The sequence below is a fragment of the Apodemus sylvaticus genome, chromosome 3 (assembly GCF_947179515.1).
Source record: "Apodemus sylvaticus chromosome 3, mApoSyl1.1, whole genome shotgun sequence".
Classification (NCBI taxonomy): Eukaryota; Metazoa; Chordata; class Mammalia; order Rodentia; family Muridae; genus Apodemus; species Apodemus sylvaticus.
In genome coordinates this window covers 103,186,867-103,198,726 of record NC_067474.1, presented here as the reverse complement: position 1 = coordinate 103,198,726, position 11,860 = coordinate 103,186,867, and the positions used below count along the sequence as shown (strand labels likewise).

At 38.1% G+C, this 11,860-nt stretch overlaps 1 pseudogene; it reads left to right on the top strand.

Annotated features, from left to right (window-relative positions):
- Positions 1-2,498: 2,498 nt before the first annotated feature.
- LOC127680290 (mammalian ependymin-related protein 1-like) lies at positions 2,499-11,638 on the top strand (annotated as a pseudogene).
- Positions 11,639-11,860: the final 222 nt, after the last annotated feature.

Here is an 11,860-nt window from a genome sequence, read left to right as displayed (position 1 = left end):
GACCTAGTTTTCAGAACATATGTCACAGAAAAAGTCACATTACCAACTGGCTCTTTTTAAATATTCTATTTTCAACAATTTTGAGCAGGAAATTAACTGTTTGTCTCCCTCCAGCTTCTCCCCCCTCTCTCCCTTTCACCCCCTCTCCACTCTGCCCTCCTTCCTGTTAAATACCAAAAATTTTCTGAAAATTACTCTGTAGGAAGGCTAGAGCATGGCTCATATAGAACTTACTGAACATGCTCAAGGCCTGTGTCCTCAGATCTCTCCCCAGCAATGGCAGTGTGGTTGTGGTGATGGGACACACAAAGATGTGGAGGCACACTCCAGTACACTCTAGTGGTGACAGGAACATCAGAGATTCAGGGTCATCTTTGGGTACATATTGACTTCAAGGCCAGTCTGTGCTACATGAGACCTGGCTGAGTCAGAAAAGACTATAAGAAGAGGGGAGAAAAAGAAGTAGTCACCTTCCTTGCTCACACAAGGACATCATGAAAATCCACATCCATAGGAGATGCTTTAAAGTTACATCTCAACATCATTAATGTTCTATTTTTCACTGCTTCCTGTCACGTACAGTGTGAATGGTTCATTAATGTAGTGAAAACATATGTCAGGTTGAGAATCAGACAAACCACAAATCCTACACAAAATATCAGATACATGACAATCTTGCAACTTCGCCAAGTCTATATTTCACTTTAAAGCTATAGGAAGCTGAGCTCTCAAAGTTTACGAAGATACAGCTTATTATGCCTTCTTTAAGCTCATCGTCTAGACAAGCTCATTTTGTGTTCTTTGTATATAAATAAATCCATGTTCAAAAAACCCATCTAGGACAAAGAAGTCAACTTGCTTATGGAGAGAGTGAGACTTTGGTTCTGGTTTAGTATAAAATACATTGAAATGTATGTTATCAGCACAACTATTACCAAAATAATATTTGAAATCCCCTTTTTCTAAAGCAGAAGAGAGAGCAGGGAAACTCAACAAATGAACTATTATTATTCATAGGAATGTGCGCATGTATATGAGCAGTGTGTGTAACATGAGCAGTGTATGTAACATGAGCAGTATGTGAAATATTTCTTCTGATCTTTTGTATTGATAATCCAGTACCATATAATTCCTTCTTACTTTCTCACAGTCTCCATTTTTAGGTCCCTGGTGTCCTTATCCTGTTTCCCATCACTCCTGAGTCAGAGATGTCACTTGGGGAAGTACTTGCCACAGTGTTTCCATCCATATTCAGAGACTTTACTCAGATTTTCCCAAGAACATGTAAAACAAAAGACTCCTAATATTTTCCTGAAATGGTATTGGCTTCATCTGTCACAGAATACACAGAAGTGTAAACCTGAGGGCACCCTCAACAACACTGGCAAACATGGCAAAAGAAGAGTCCTAGGTTGAATAGAAATATGGCATAGACTGTACACAGGCTGGCACACAGTGGAGATCCACATAGGAGGAGTATCCCAAAGGTGAGAATGCTGATTTCTAAAGCTGCTGTAGCCACCAAAACAGCCAGAAGCCACAACCTGACCTGTTCATTTGTTAGGAAATGTAGAGTTCAAACTGTCACATAAAAACAATTAACAACAATTGGATATTAATGGAATTTAATGACAAGCTCTGGCTAGGAGTGGAAGAAAACAATACCGGTGCCATTTTTATCAAAGGTGCCTACACCTCTCTGCACATCAGATTTAATACTGGGAGACAGAGAGAATAAGTCCCATTACCAATATCAAGGCACCTACTGAGTAAATAAGCACAGGAGGAGACAAAGAGTTCTTGGGAATTACTGCAACACATGATCTAAAGTGTGCAGTTCCCAAAAGCTCTGTGAACAGAGGAAATTCTGAGCCCCACCCTGGGGAATGATGTGGATGCAAGCAGAAGAAGCCATGAAGGTGACCAGACAGCAAATTAAATAGAAAAAGTACTCAAAGTGGCTATTATAAATGTGTTACCAGAACTCGAGCACAGCAAAAGAAAATGAAGATATGACTAAAACTCTATGTGGAATACTCCAGACAAATACTGAGATGCCATGGAATGTAACAAATGGAAGGCCTGTCCTTAGACAATATAGTAACTATTAAAATTACTTTAAAAAAATCAACTGTGACTTTATAAGAGACTTGAAGAAAGCAAATATGAGCAAACTTGAAGAGAGATTCCTAGAAGTCATATAAGCTAAAGGTGGGCTGGGGAATAATGAGACGCAGCCCTAGGACAAGAAAATAAGTATTCAGACCTGCAATGGGCATCCCACATGGAGAGGCGAGTAAGACAAGGAAAGGTAATCAAAGAAATAACAGCTATTTACTTCCCTCCATTACTGAAATCTAAAACCTATATATCCAGAAAGATCTGTACACTCCAAATAGGAAAACCACCAAGACCTATGAACCGAATCAGACTAGAGGAAATGATGGCATTACAATAGAATCTCAATAAGAATATCATCTGAAATCTCAGCACAAGCAATGGAGGTAAGGAGAATCAGTGGTTACCAGATTTAACTGTTCAAAGAAAAACACCCAAAATCTCCTCTTACCCAACTATTGTTCCCAAATGAAGAGGAAGTGAAACTTTCCCTATTAATAATAAGGACACATGCCAGACAGCTAGTTACTAACAGAATGACATTACAGTTAATACTAAAGAGAATTCTTCAGGTCAAAGATAAGTGAATTCACATGACAACTTAAAATCACAGAAACAGAGTCCTGGTAGATGAAGCAATATAATTTTATAAGATATAATGATCACTTGTTTTCTCCTTCGTTTAGTGGCTTTAAATAGAAATTCTACAAAATAATGTTATGGAATATATGGCTAGGCACAAATGTGCAAATACAATATGAGTAACATATTTGTCAGTAACAACAGAGTATTAAGAACAAAGGTACAAGAGAATAATAAATAATATGAGATAATAAGTTAATGCAATAAAACCTGATGATAGACCTCCAGAGTGGGTCTTAGAAAATATTAACTTTAAAAGCCTAGATTCAAACAGAAGAAATATATCAACCCAAGACAGCAATCTTCTACCTTATCACACTGGAAAAAGAAGAGGAAAATAAGCCTAATGTAAGACTGAAAGAGATAAAGATTAAAACAGACACTAACATAATAAAGAACAGAAAACTGAATTGCCTAAAAAGATCAACAACATCAGTATGTAATTTTAATCATAACTGAAAGAAAAAATGAGAAACACTAAATTTAGTACAAGAAAAGATTGCTCCTAAACCTGCATAGATAAAATAAATATAAAGGGCTGTTGCCCAGTGGTGCCAGTGCTGGTCCCAGTGCAGGCAAAGGAACGCTGGCCCTGCCCCTCATTGACTACTATGTAGCAAGAAGGCCTAAGGGAGTCCCTGGCTGACCAACTCATCTAAACAAGTCTTTAGAAAGATAAAAGTTAATGCAAATGACAGGAAAAACTACATCACAAGATGAGAACTATAAAATGAAAACACTGAAGAAGCAAATTGTTAAAACTCACCACAAAGTTTATGACAGTATGACTTTACTCATATGTTTGACCAAACATTTAAAGATTGATAAAAACCTATTAATCATAAACTACAAGGAAGTAGACAAGGAATCATTTCACAACTTGCTTTTAAGCTATTACCTTAATAAAATATTAGAAAAAATGTATCACAGGAACTATAATTCAGTATTTTTCTTTTATTTTTAAATAGTATAAAGCAGAAAAAAAGATTTATTAAACATAGACATATTGTAAAGAGTGACAAAGAGATCCAGAGAAGAACACACACTCACATGCCACATACATACATATATACATACATACATACATGCACACACACATATATATACACGAGTACACACACATGCATATAACACACACATACATATACACATATACACCTACATATATACTCATACATACACACATAATGCACACAACACACACATACACAGCACATATACATGCACATACCATATACATATAGCACATAGACACATACTCACAAGCACACACACATGCATACATACACAGTCTGGATCCTACATTAACAATATAGTTTAATTAGGAAGCAAGAGCTATGTATAATTGAACATATTTACTAAGGCATGCTCTATTCATCACTGACCATTACTGCCTCAGATTGTTTTATCCACAACTTCTTTCTGGAAGACACAGGGCTTCTCTGACTAGCACCAGGCTTCAGCCTTTTACTTCTCCCACCATGAGACTCCTAGAGGGAACTCTAGCTCCTTGCTGTGTCTTGTTTCAACAATCCAGATCAGAGTGAGAGACGCAAATGTTCTCCTTAGAATATCCTAATTTCTTCCTGGATTACCAGAATTATCATCCTATCTTAACACCCTAATCCTGAGATGAAATGTCTAAGTTTGGAGAAAAAAAAAGGTATCATAAGCAGAAGACAAGCAGGAACCAGTGTTGGAATACATTTGATTACAGTAAGGTAACTGCATAGGAAGCATTTTTCTATAGCTTTAGTCATTTTCTGGAAAGGCTAACATGAACAGATCCATTTTGCTGGTTTGAAAAATCTCACCATCAATCTATGGCTAGTCCAAGGCTTACAGTCCTCTGGCTTCAGCTTCCCAAATGCTGAGATTACAGACAAATACCACTACTCCTTGAATGGCTTAATTTAGATTCTTACCACCCTCCACTCCACCACTACCCTGCCACCTGCAATGTCCCTCAACAATATTACCAAATGACATCTTTTGTTCTAACTAGTCCTTCACCACTAGAGTCAAGAGACATGTTAACAAAGAGATAATGAGAACAAGCCCTTGAGAACAGTTTTAACCAACTACAAGGTAAATAAGAGATTTTGGGTGGAGAATACCTGGAGTGTATTCTGAATATCCTGTTCTGTTTGTTTCTAGCTTCTTAAAATATTCGGGGTTTTTTAATGAGAAACCTTGCTTCTATAGAACATTAGTAGGAAAGAGAAGGTTTTAACACAACATAACCATAAATACAAATAATTTTTCTAGACTGTTAATAGACAAAATATTAGGGTTTTCCGATAACACACACAAAGTGTTCATACTCAGCAGATTCTATGCTATAAACATGGAATGTCCCTCACAAAGTCATGTTCTGAACACTTACTGAGTGGTGCTGTTGTGAGAGGCTGTAGATTCTTTTAAGGATTGGGGCCAGGCCAGTCTACTGGGACTATCAGGGAAGACTATCACAGGGAGGCTCACCTCTCTTCCTTAAACCACACCATTCAAGACCCACTCCTGCTTTGTTGGAGGGTTCCTTTTTCCACCTCTTTTTACTTTCCTTTTATTTTTTGATTAGTTCTTGTGAATTTCATCAAATGAGTTTTGACTATTTCAACTCCTCCCAGATTCAGATTTCACCTCTCTTTCCAACCAACTTTGTGTCTTTTCTCTTTTTATTCGTCAAGTCCAAGTTGTGTTACCTACAATGTGGATTTGTGCCCTCCACTGGAGCACATTTAAATTTCCAGGGCCAACACTTAAAAACTGACTCTACAGCTACCAACTGTCAATTGTTGCTCAGCTAGGGATGGGTGACCGACCGTCTCCGTGCTGTTATTTGTCCTAGTTTACATGTTGTTCATGCATATTACCACAACTTCTGAAAACTTCTATGTACAACTTTCTGATTGTGCACACAGAAAAACTATTTCCTTGTATTAATTTACCTACTCTAGTTATTACATTCTGCTTGTTTATATGTCTGTTTACCTGTGTTCTGGAATTTATTATGTAGACAGTGCTGGCCTTAAAGACACAGAGATCCACCTACCTCTGCCTCCTAAGTGCTGATTTTAAAGGTGTGTGCCACCACAGCTCAACAAGTTCTTACATTCTTTCCATCCCCTAGTCCAAAATTATCTCTGAGCCTTAGAAAAAGAGGGTGCAGTTATATTTACAAATGAGCATTCTTCATTTTCATATTCTCTACACCTTAACCAGTTGTAAGTCTCTGTATAAATCATCAACTACTACAAATAAAATATTGTCTAGTAAATATTGAGAGTTGATAAAGCTATGGGTATAATAAGTAATTAGGAGCCATTTTATTTCATAAAATGTATGTGTGCTTTGGCTACGTGTGTAATCTTTACATATTTAGTAGAGTCAAGAAGAGGCCAACTGACTACCTGTAAGTGGATAGTTGTGAAGGTCCACATGGTGGCTGGGGCCCAAAACACAAGACAAGGAAGTGCTTTTAGTCAGTGATCCATCACTCTAACCCCAACATCCTCTGCCTTTTGATTGCTAATATATTCTTACTGCCATATCCACAAACTTCTCTAGCCTCCGTGCCCTCCAAGACATGGTGTATTCTGTCTCAGCAATGAGAATGATAACCAATATACAAATCTCAGTAATTAAAATAACACAAAAATCACATCATGGGGTGCCAACATCAAGTATGTAAATAAACCAAATAAAGTTGATAGAAGTGAATCCAAATGTAACGTTCTACAAGTGCACTCAAGTACTATGCTGTGAAGAGGATAGCCTTTCAGACAACTGTGATAGCCACAAGGAAAAAACCTAGGTCAGAGCCATATTCCATACCATGTATACAAGTTCAAGAACAAAGGTCAAAAACCAAATTTACTTAAGATCGATAGCAATTTACTCTAGTTGAACTGGTGCACACATGTTTACATTTATAATGAAATAGGTATTATGATCTTTTCAAATTTATTACTGAAATATTAAAAGTATCCATCAAATATACCATAGTTCCTGACTTAGAGTCTCAAGTGGAAAGGAATGGCATTTTTTTAAATTTTAGGTACTTAGTTATCAGGATGTAACATTTGGTGATAATTAATGGAGAAGTGAAATGTCATACTTAATTAAAAAACAAATAGGAAACTGTTTATAAATATCATTCTACAAAGTGAAGGCTAAGCTCATCATCCAGTATGGCTTCCTTTTTTTTTTATTTAGAAATTTATGTATTATTTTTTCTTTTTTATTATTAGATATTTTCTTTGTTTGCATTTCAAATATTATCCCATTTCCTCATTTCCCCTCCAAAAACTTCCTATTTCATCCTCCCTACCCATGCTCACCAACCTTCCCACTCCTGCTTCCCTGTCCTGGCATTCCCCTACACTGGGACAATGAGCCTTCACAGGACTGAGGGCCTCCCCTCCCTTTTATGTCCAACAAGGCCATCCTCTGCTACACATGCAGCTGGAGCCATGGCTCCCTCCATGTGTACCCTTTGGTTTGTGGTTTAGCCCCTGGGAGCTCTGAGGGGACTGGTTGGTTCATATTGTTATTCCTCCTATGGAACTGCAAGTTCCTTTAGTTCCTTGGGTCCTTTCTCTAGCTCCTCCATTGGGGACTCTGTGTTAAGTCCAATGGTTGGCTGAGAGCATCCCCCTCTGTATTTGTCATACACTGACAGAGCCTCCCAGGTGAAAGCTATATCAGACTCCTGTCAGCAAGCACTTGTTAGTATCCACAATAGTGTCTGTGTTTGGTAACTGTATATGGGATGGATCCCCAGTTGGGACAGTCTCTGAATAGCCTTTCCTTCAGTCTCTCTTCCACACTTTGTCTCTGTATCTGCTCTCATGGGTATTTTGTTCCCCCTTCTATGTCTTTAGAATTTATTTTGAAATTAAAGTCTGTTTGTATATAATCATAGAAGTGTTTTTAAATGTATTAGCAAGGCCAACTATAGGATAACAGCCTCCAGTGTGTAACTCTCACTTCCATTATTGTGCTAACACAAGAGTCTAGCTGTATTCTCATCAGAAACAGATATTAACATGACAATTCCTGCTCAATTATATTATTGATAGGGTTGACACATTAAGTGCTCAATAAATAATAATGACTAATTTTGATTATTTATGTCAACTTAACCAAAGAAGGAAAATTACACATATATTTTCATTAATCAGATTTAAAATAGCATTTTATTACAACAAATTTCTATTCATGAAAAAATGAATCAGGTTATTTTCTTTCTAAGATTTCATATTTCTGTAACTTGCCAGTTATGCTGTGGGTGACAGGATATCCACAGTAGGACCATCTTTATTGTACTCATTAAAGCTAAGATATGTCTCAATGGGTAAAGATGTTTGCTTGCTGCCAAGTCTCGTGACCTAAATTCAATCCCTAGAGCCCACATAGTAGAAGGAGAGAATCATCTCCATCAAGTTATATTCTAATTTCTATATATTCTGTGGCATGTGCTACCCCAACATGCTCATAGCTGCACACACACTGTTAAAAAAGAAATGTAGAAAAAATTTAAATCATTAAACAAATACAATTGAAATACAGACTGAACAAAACACAATTGGAAATTTGGAGGAAATGGACAATTTCCTAGAGAGATACCAAATACAAAAATTAAATCAGCATCAATTAGATCATCTAAACAGTCCCAAAGCCCCTAAAGAAATAAATGGGGTCATAGAAAGTCTTCCAACTGAAAAAAGCACAGGACCAGATGGCTTCAGTGCAGAATTCTATCAGACCTTCAAAGAAGAACTAACACCAATACTCTTCAAACTATTCCACAAGATAGAAACAAAAGGAACACTACCCAACTCGTTCTATGAAGCCACAATTATGCTGATATCAAAACACACAAAGATCTTACAAAGTAAGAGAACTTCGGGCCAATTTCCCTTATGAATATTGATGCAAAAATAATCAATAAAATTCTTGCCAACTAAATCCAAGAACACATCAAAATGATCATTCAACATGATCAAGTAGGCTTCATCCCAGGGATGAAGCAATGTGTCAATATACAAAAATCCATCAATACCATCCACTACATAAACAAACTCAAAGGAAAAAAAAACACATGGTCATTTCATTAGATGCTGAAAAAGCATCTGACAAAATTCAGTATCCTTTCAAGCTAAAAGTCTTGGAAAGGACAGGAATTCAAGGCCCATACCTAAACATAATAAAAGCAATATACAGCAAACCGGTAGCCAAGATCAAATTAAATGGAGAGAAATTTGAAGCAATCCCACTAAAATCAGGGACTAGACAAGGCTGCCCCCTCTCTCCACATCTTTTCAATATAGTACTTGAAGCCCTAGCTAGAAAAATTAGAAAACATAAGGAGGTCAAAGGGATACAAATTGGAAAGGAAGAAGTCAAACTATCACTATTTGCAGATGATATGATAGTCTACTTAAGTGACCCAAAAAACTCCACCAGAGAACTCCTACAACTGATAAACAACTTCAAAAAAGTGGCCGGTTATAAAATCAACTCAAGCAAATCCGTAGCTTTCCTATACTCAAAAGATAAGCAGGATGAGAAAGAAATTAGGAAAATGACACCCTTCACAATAACCACAAACAATATAAAGTATCTTGGTGTGACTCTAACCAAATAAGTGAAAGAGCTGTATGACAAGAACTTCAGATCTCTAAAGAAGGAAATCAAAGAAGACCTTAGAAAATGGAAAAATCTTCCATGTTCGTGGATTGGCAGGATTAATATAGTAAAAATGGCCATCTTGCCAAAAGCAATATACAGATTTAAAGCAATCCCCATCAAAATCCCAACTCAGTTCTTCATAGAGTTGGAAAGAGCAATTCTCAAATTCATCGGGAATAACAAAAATTCCAGGATAGCTAAAACTATTCTCAACAGTAAAAGAACTTCCGGGGAATCAGTATCCCGGATCTCAAGCAGTACTACAGAGCAATAGTGTTAAAAACTTCATGGTATTGGTACAGTGACAGACAGGTAGATCAATGGAATAGGATTGAAGACCCAGAAATGAACCCACACACCTATGATTACTTGATCTTAGACAAAGGAGAAGACATCCAGTGGAAAAAAGAGAGCTTTTTCATCAAATGGTGCTGGTTCAATTGGAAGTCAGCATGCAGAAGAATGTGAATTGATCCATTCTTATCTCCTTGTACTAAGCTCAAGTCCAAGTGGATCAAGGACCTCCACATAAAACCAGACACACTGAAACTAATTAGAAAAGAAACTGGGGAAGACCCTTGAGGACATGGGCACAGGGGAAAAGTTCCTGAACAGAACACCAATAGCTTATGCTCTAAGATCAAGAATTGACAAATGGGACCTCAAAAAATTACAAAGTTTCTGTAAGGCAAAGGACACTATCAAAAGAAGAAATAGGCAACCAACAAATTGGGAAAAGATCTTCACCAACCCTACATCTGACAGAGGACTAATACCCAATAAATACAAAGAACTGAAGAAGTTAGACTCCAGAGAACCAAATAACCCTATTAAAAATGAGGTACAGAGCTAAACAAAGAATTTTCACCTGAAGAACTTCGAGTGGCTGAGAAACACCTTAAGAAATGTTTAACATCATTAGTCATTAGGGAAATGCAAATCAAAACAACCCTGAGATTTCACTTCACACCAGTCAGAATGGCTAAGATTAAAATCTCAGGAGACAGCAGGTGTTGGCGAGGATGTGGAGAAAGAGGGACTTTCCTCCACTGCTGGTGGGATTGCAAGATGGTGAAACCACTCTGGAAATCAGTCAGGGGGTTGGTTCTACACGGCACTTCCAGAGGACCCTGCTCTACCACTCCTGGGCATATACCCAGAGGATTCCCCTGCATGCAATAAGGACCCATGTTCCACTATGTTCATAGCAGCCTTGTTTGTAATAGCCAGAAGCTGGAAAGAACCCAGATGTCCCTCAATGGAGGAATGAATACAGAAAATGTGGTATATTTACACAATGGAATACTACTCAGCAATTAAAAACAATGAATTCATGAAATCCTTAGGCAAAGGGTTGGAACTAGAAAATATCATCCTAAGTGAGGTAACTCATTCACAAAAGAACACATATGGAATGCAGTTACTGATAAGTGGATATTAGCCCAGAAGCTCTGAATACCCAAGACACAACTCACATATCAAATCATTCCCAAGAAGAAGGAAGGAGAGGGCCCGGGTCCTGCAAAGGCTTGGTGCAGGATTGTAGGGGATTGCCAGGACAGAGAAATGGTGCTTGATTAGGGGGTTGATTAAGGGAATGGGAGGAGGGAAGAGGGCTTATGGGACTTATGGGGAGGGGCTGTGGGAGGGACATCAGGTTCTGTACTAGCAGAGCAGCCACAAAAATTGCTCCCTGGCATCCTAAGATGGTCTTAACCAGGATATGCATGTGCTGGACGATAGGAAGGCGCTGATTCTCTGCAAGAGATTATTTGAATACATTTTACTCTATAAGGATGGAGTAATGTTTCAGATTGAACAAGTCACCAAACAGTGTGCAAAGATCCCCTTGGCAGAATCCTGGGATCCTCTCTCGACATTCCCCAGAATTCTACCTTTGAAGATCAGTACTGCGGCCTCCATAAGAGGGCCTCAGGAGCAGATCATGGTCCAGGAGTGGTGTGACAGAAGAAGAGCCAGATCCTATGAAGCCTGAATCGGTGTTTATACAGCCAAGGATTGTTATCCGGTCCAGGAGATCTTTATCAGGAACTACACTGTGCTCCTGTCCCCGAGGTTCTTTGATGCGCAGCTAGGCCTTAAGGACCCCTCTGTGTTCACCCCACGAAGCACATGCCCGACAGCGCAGCCAGAGTAGATGAATGAAGACTGTTCCTTGTGAACTTGCAGGAGCAGAAGCCACAACCTCAGCTCTTAGTGACCTTGTATGGAAATGGATTAGAGACTAGTTTGAAAGCACTGGAAATAAAGCTAATTTTAAGAAGATAAACCCTATGTGGACTTGCTTGTACATCTGATTGTGGCTGATCAGCTCTGTTTTTGGAAGGAAACTATTTGGAACCATCATTTCTGTGTAGTCAGTGCCATAGAGTAGGAAAGGGTG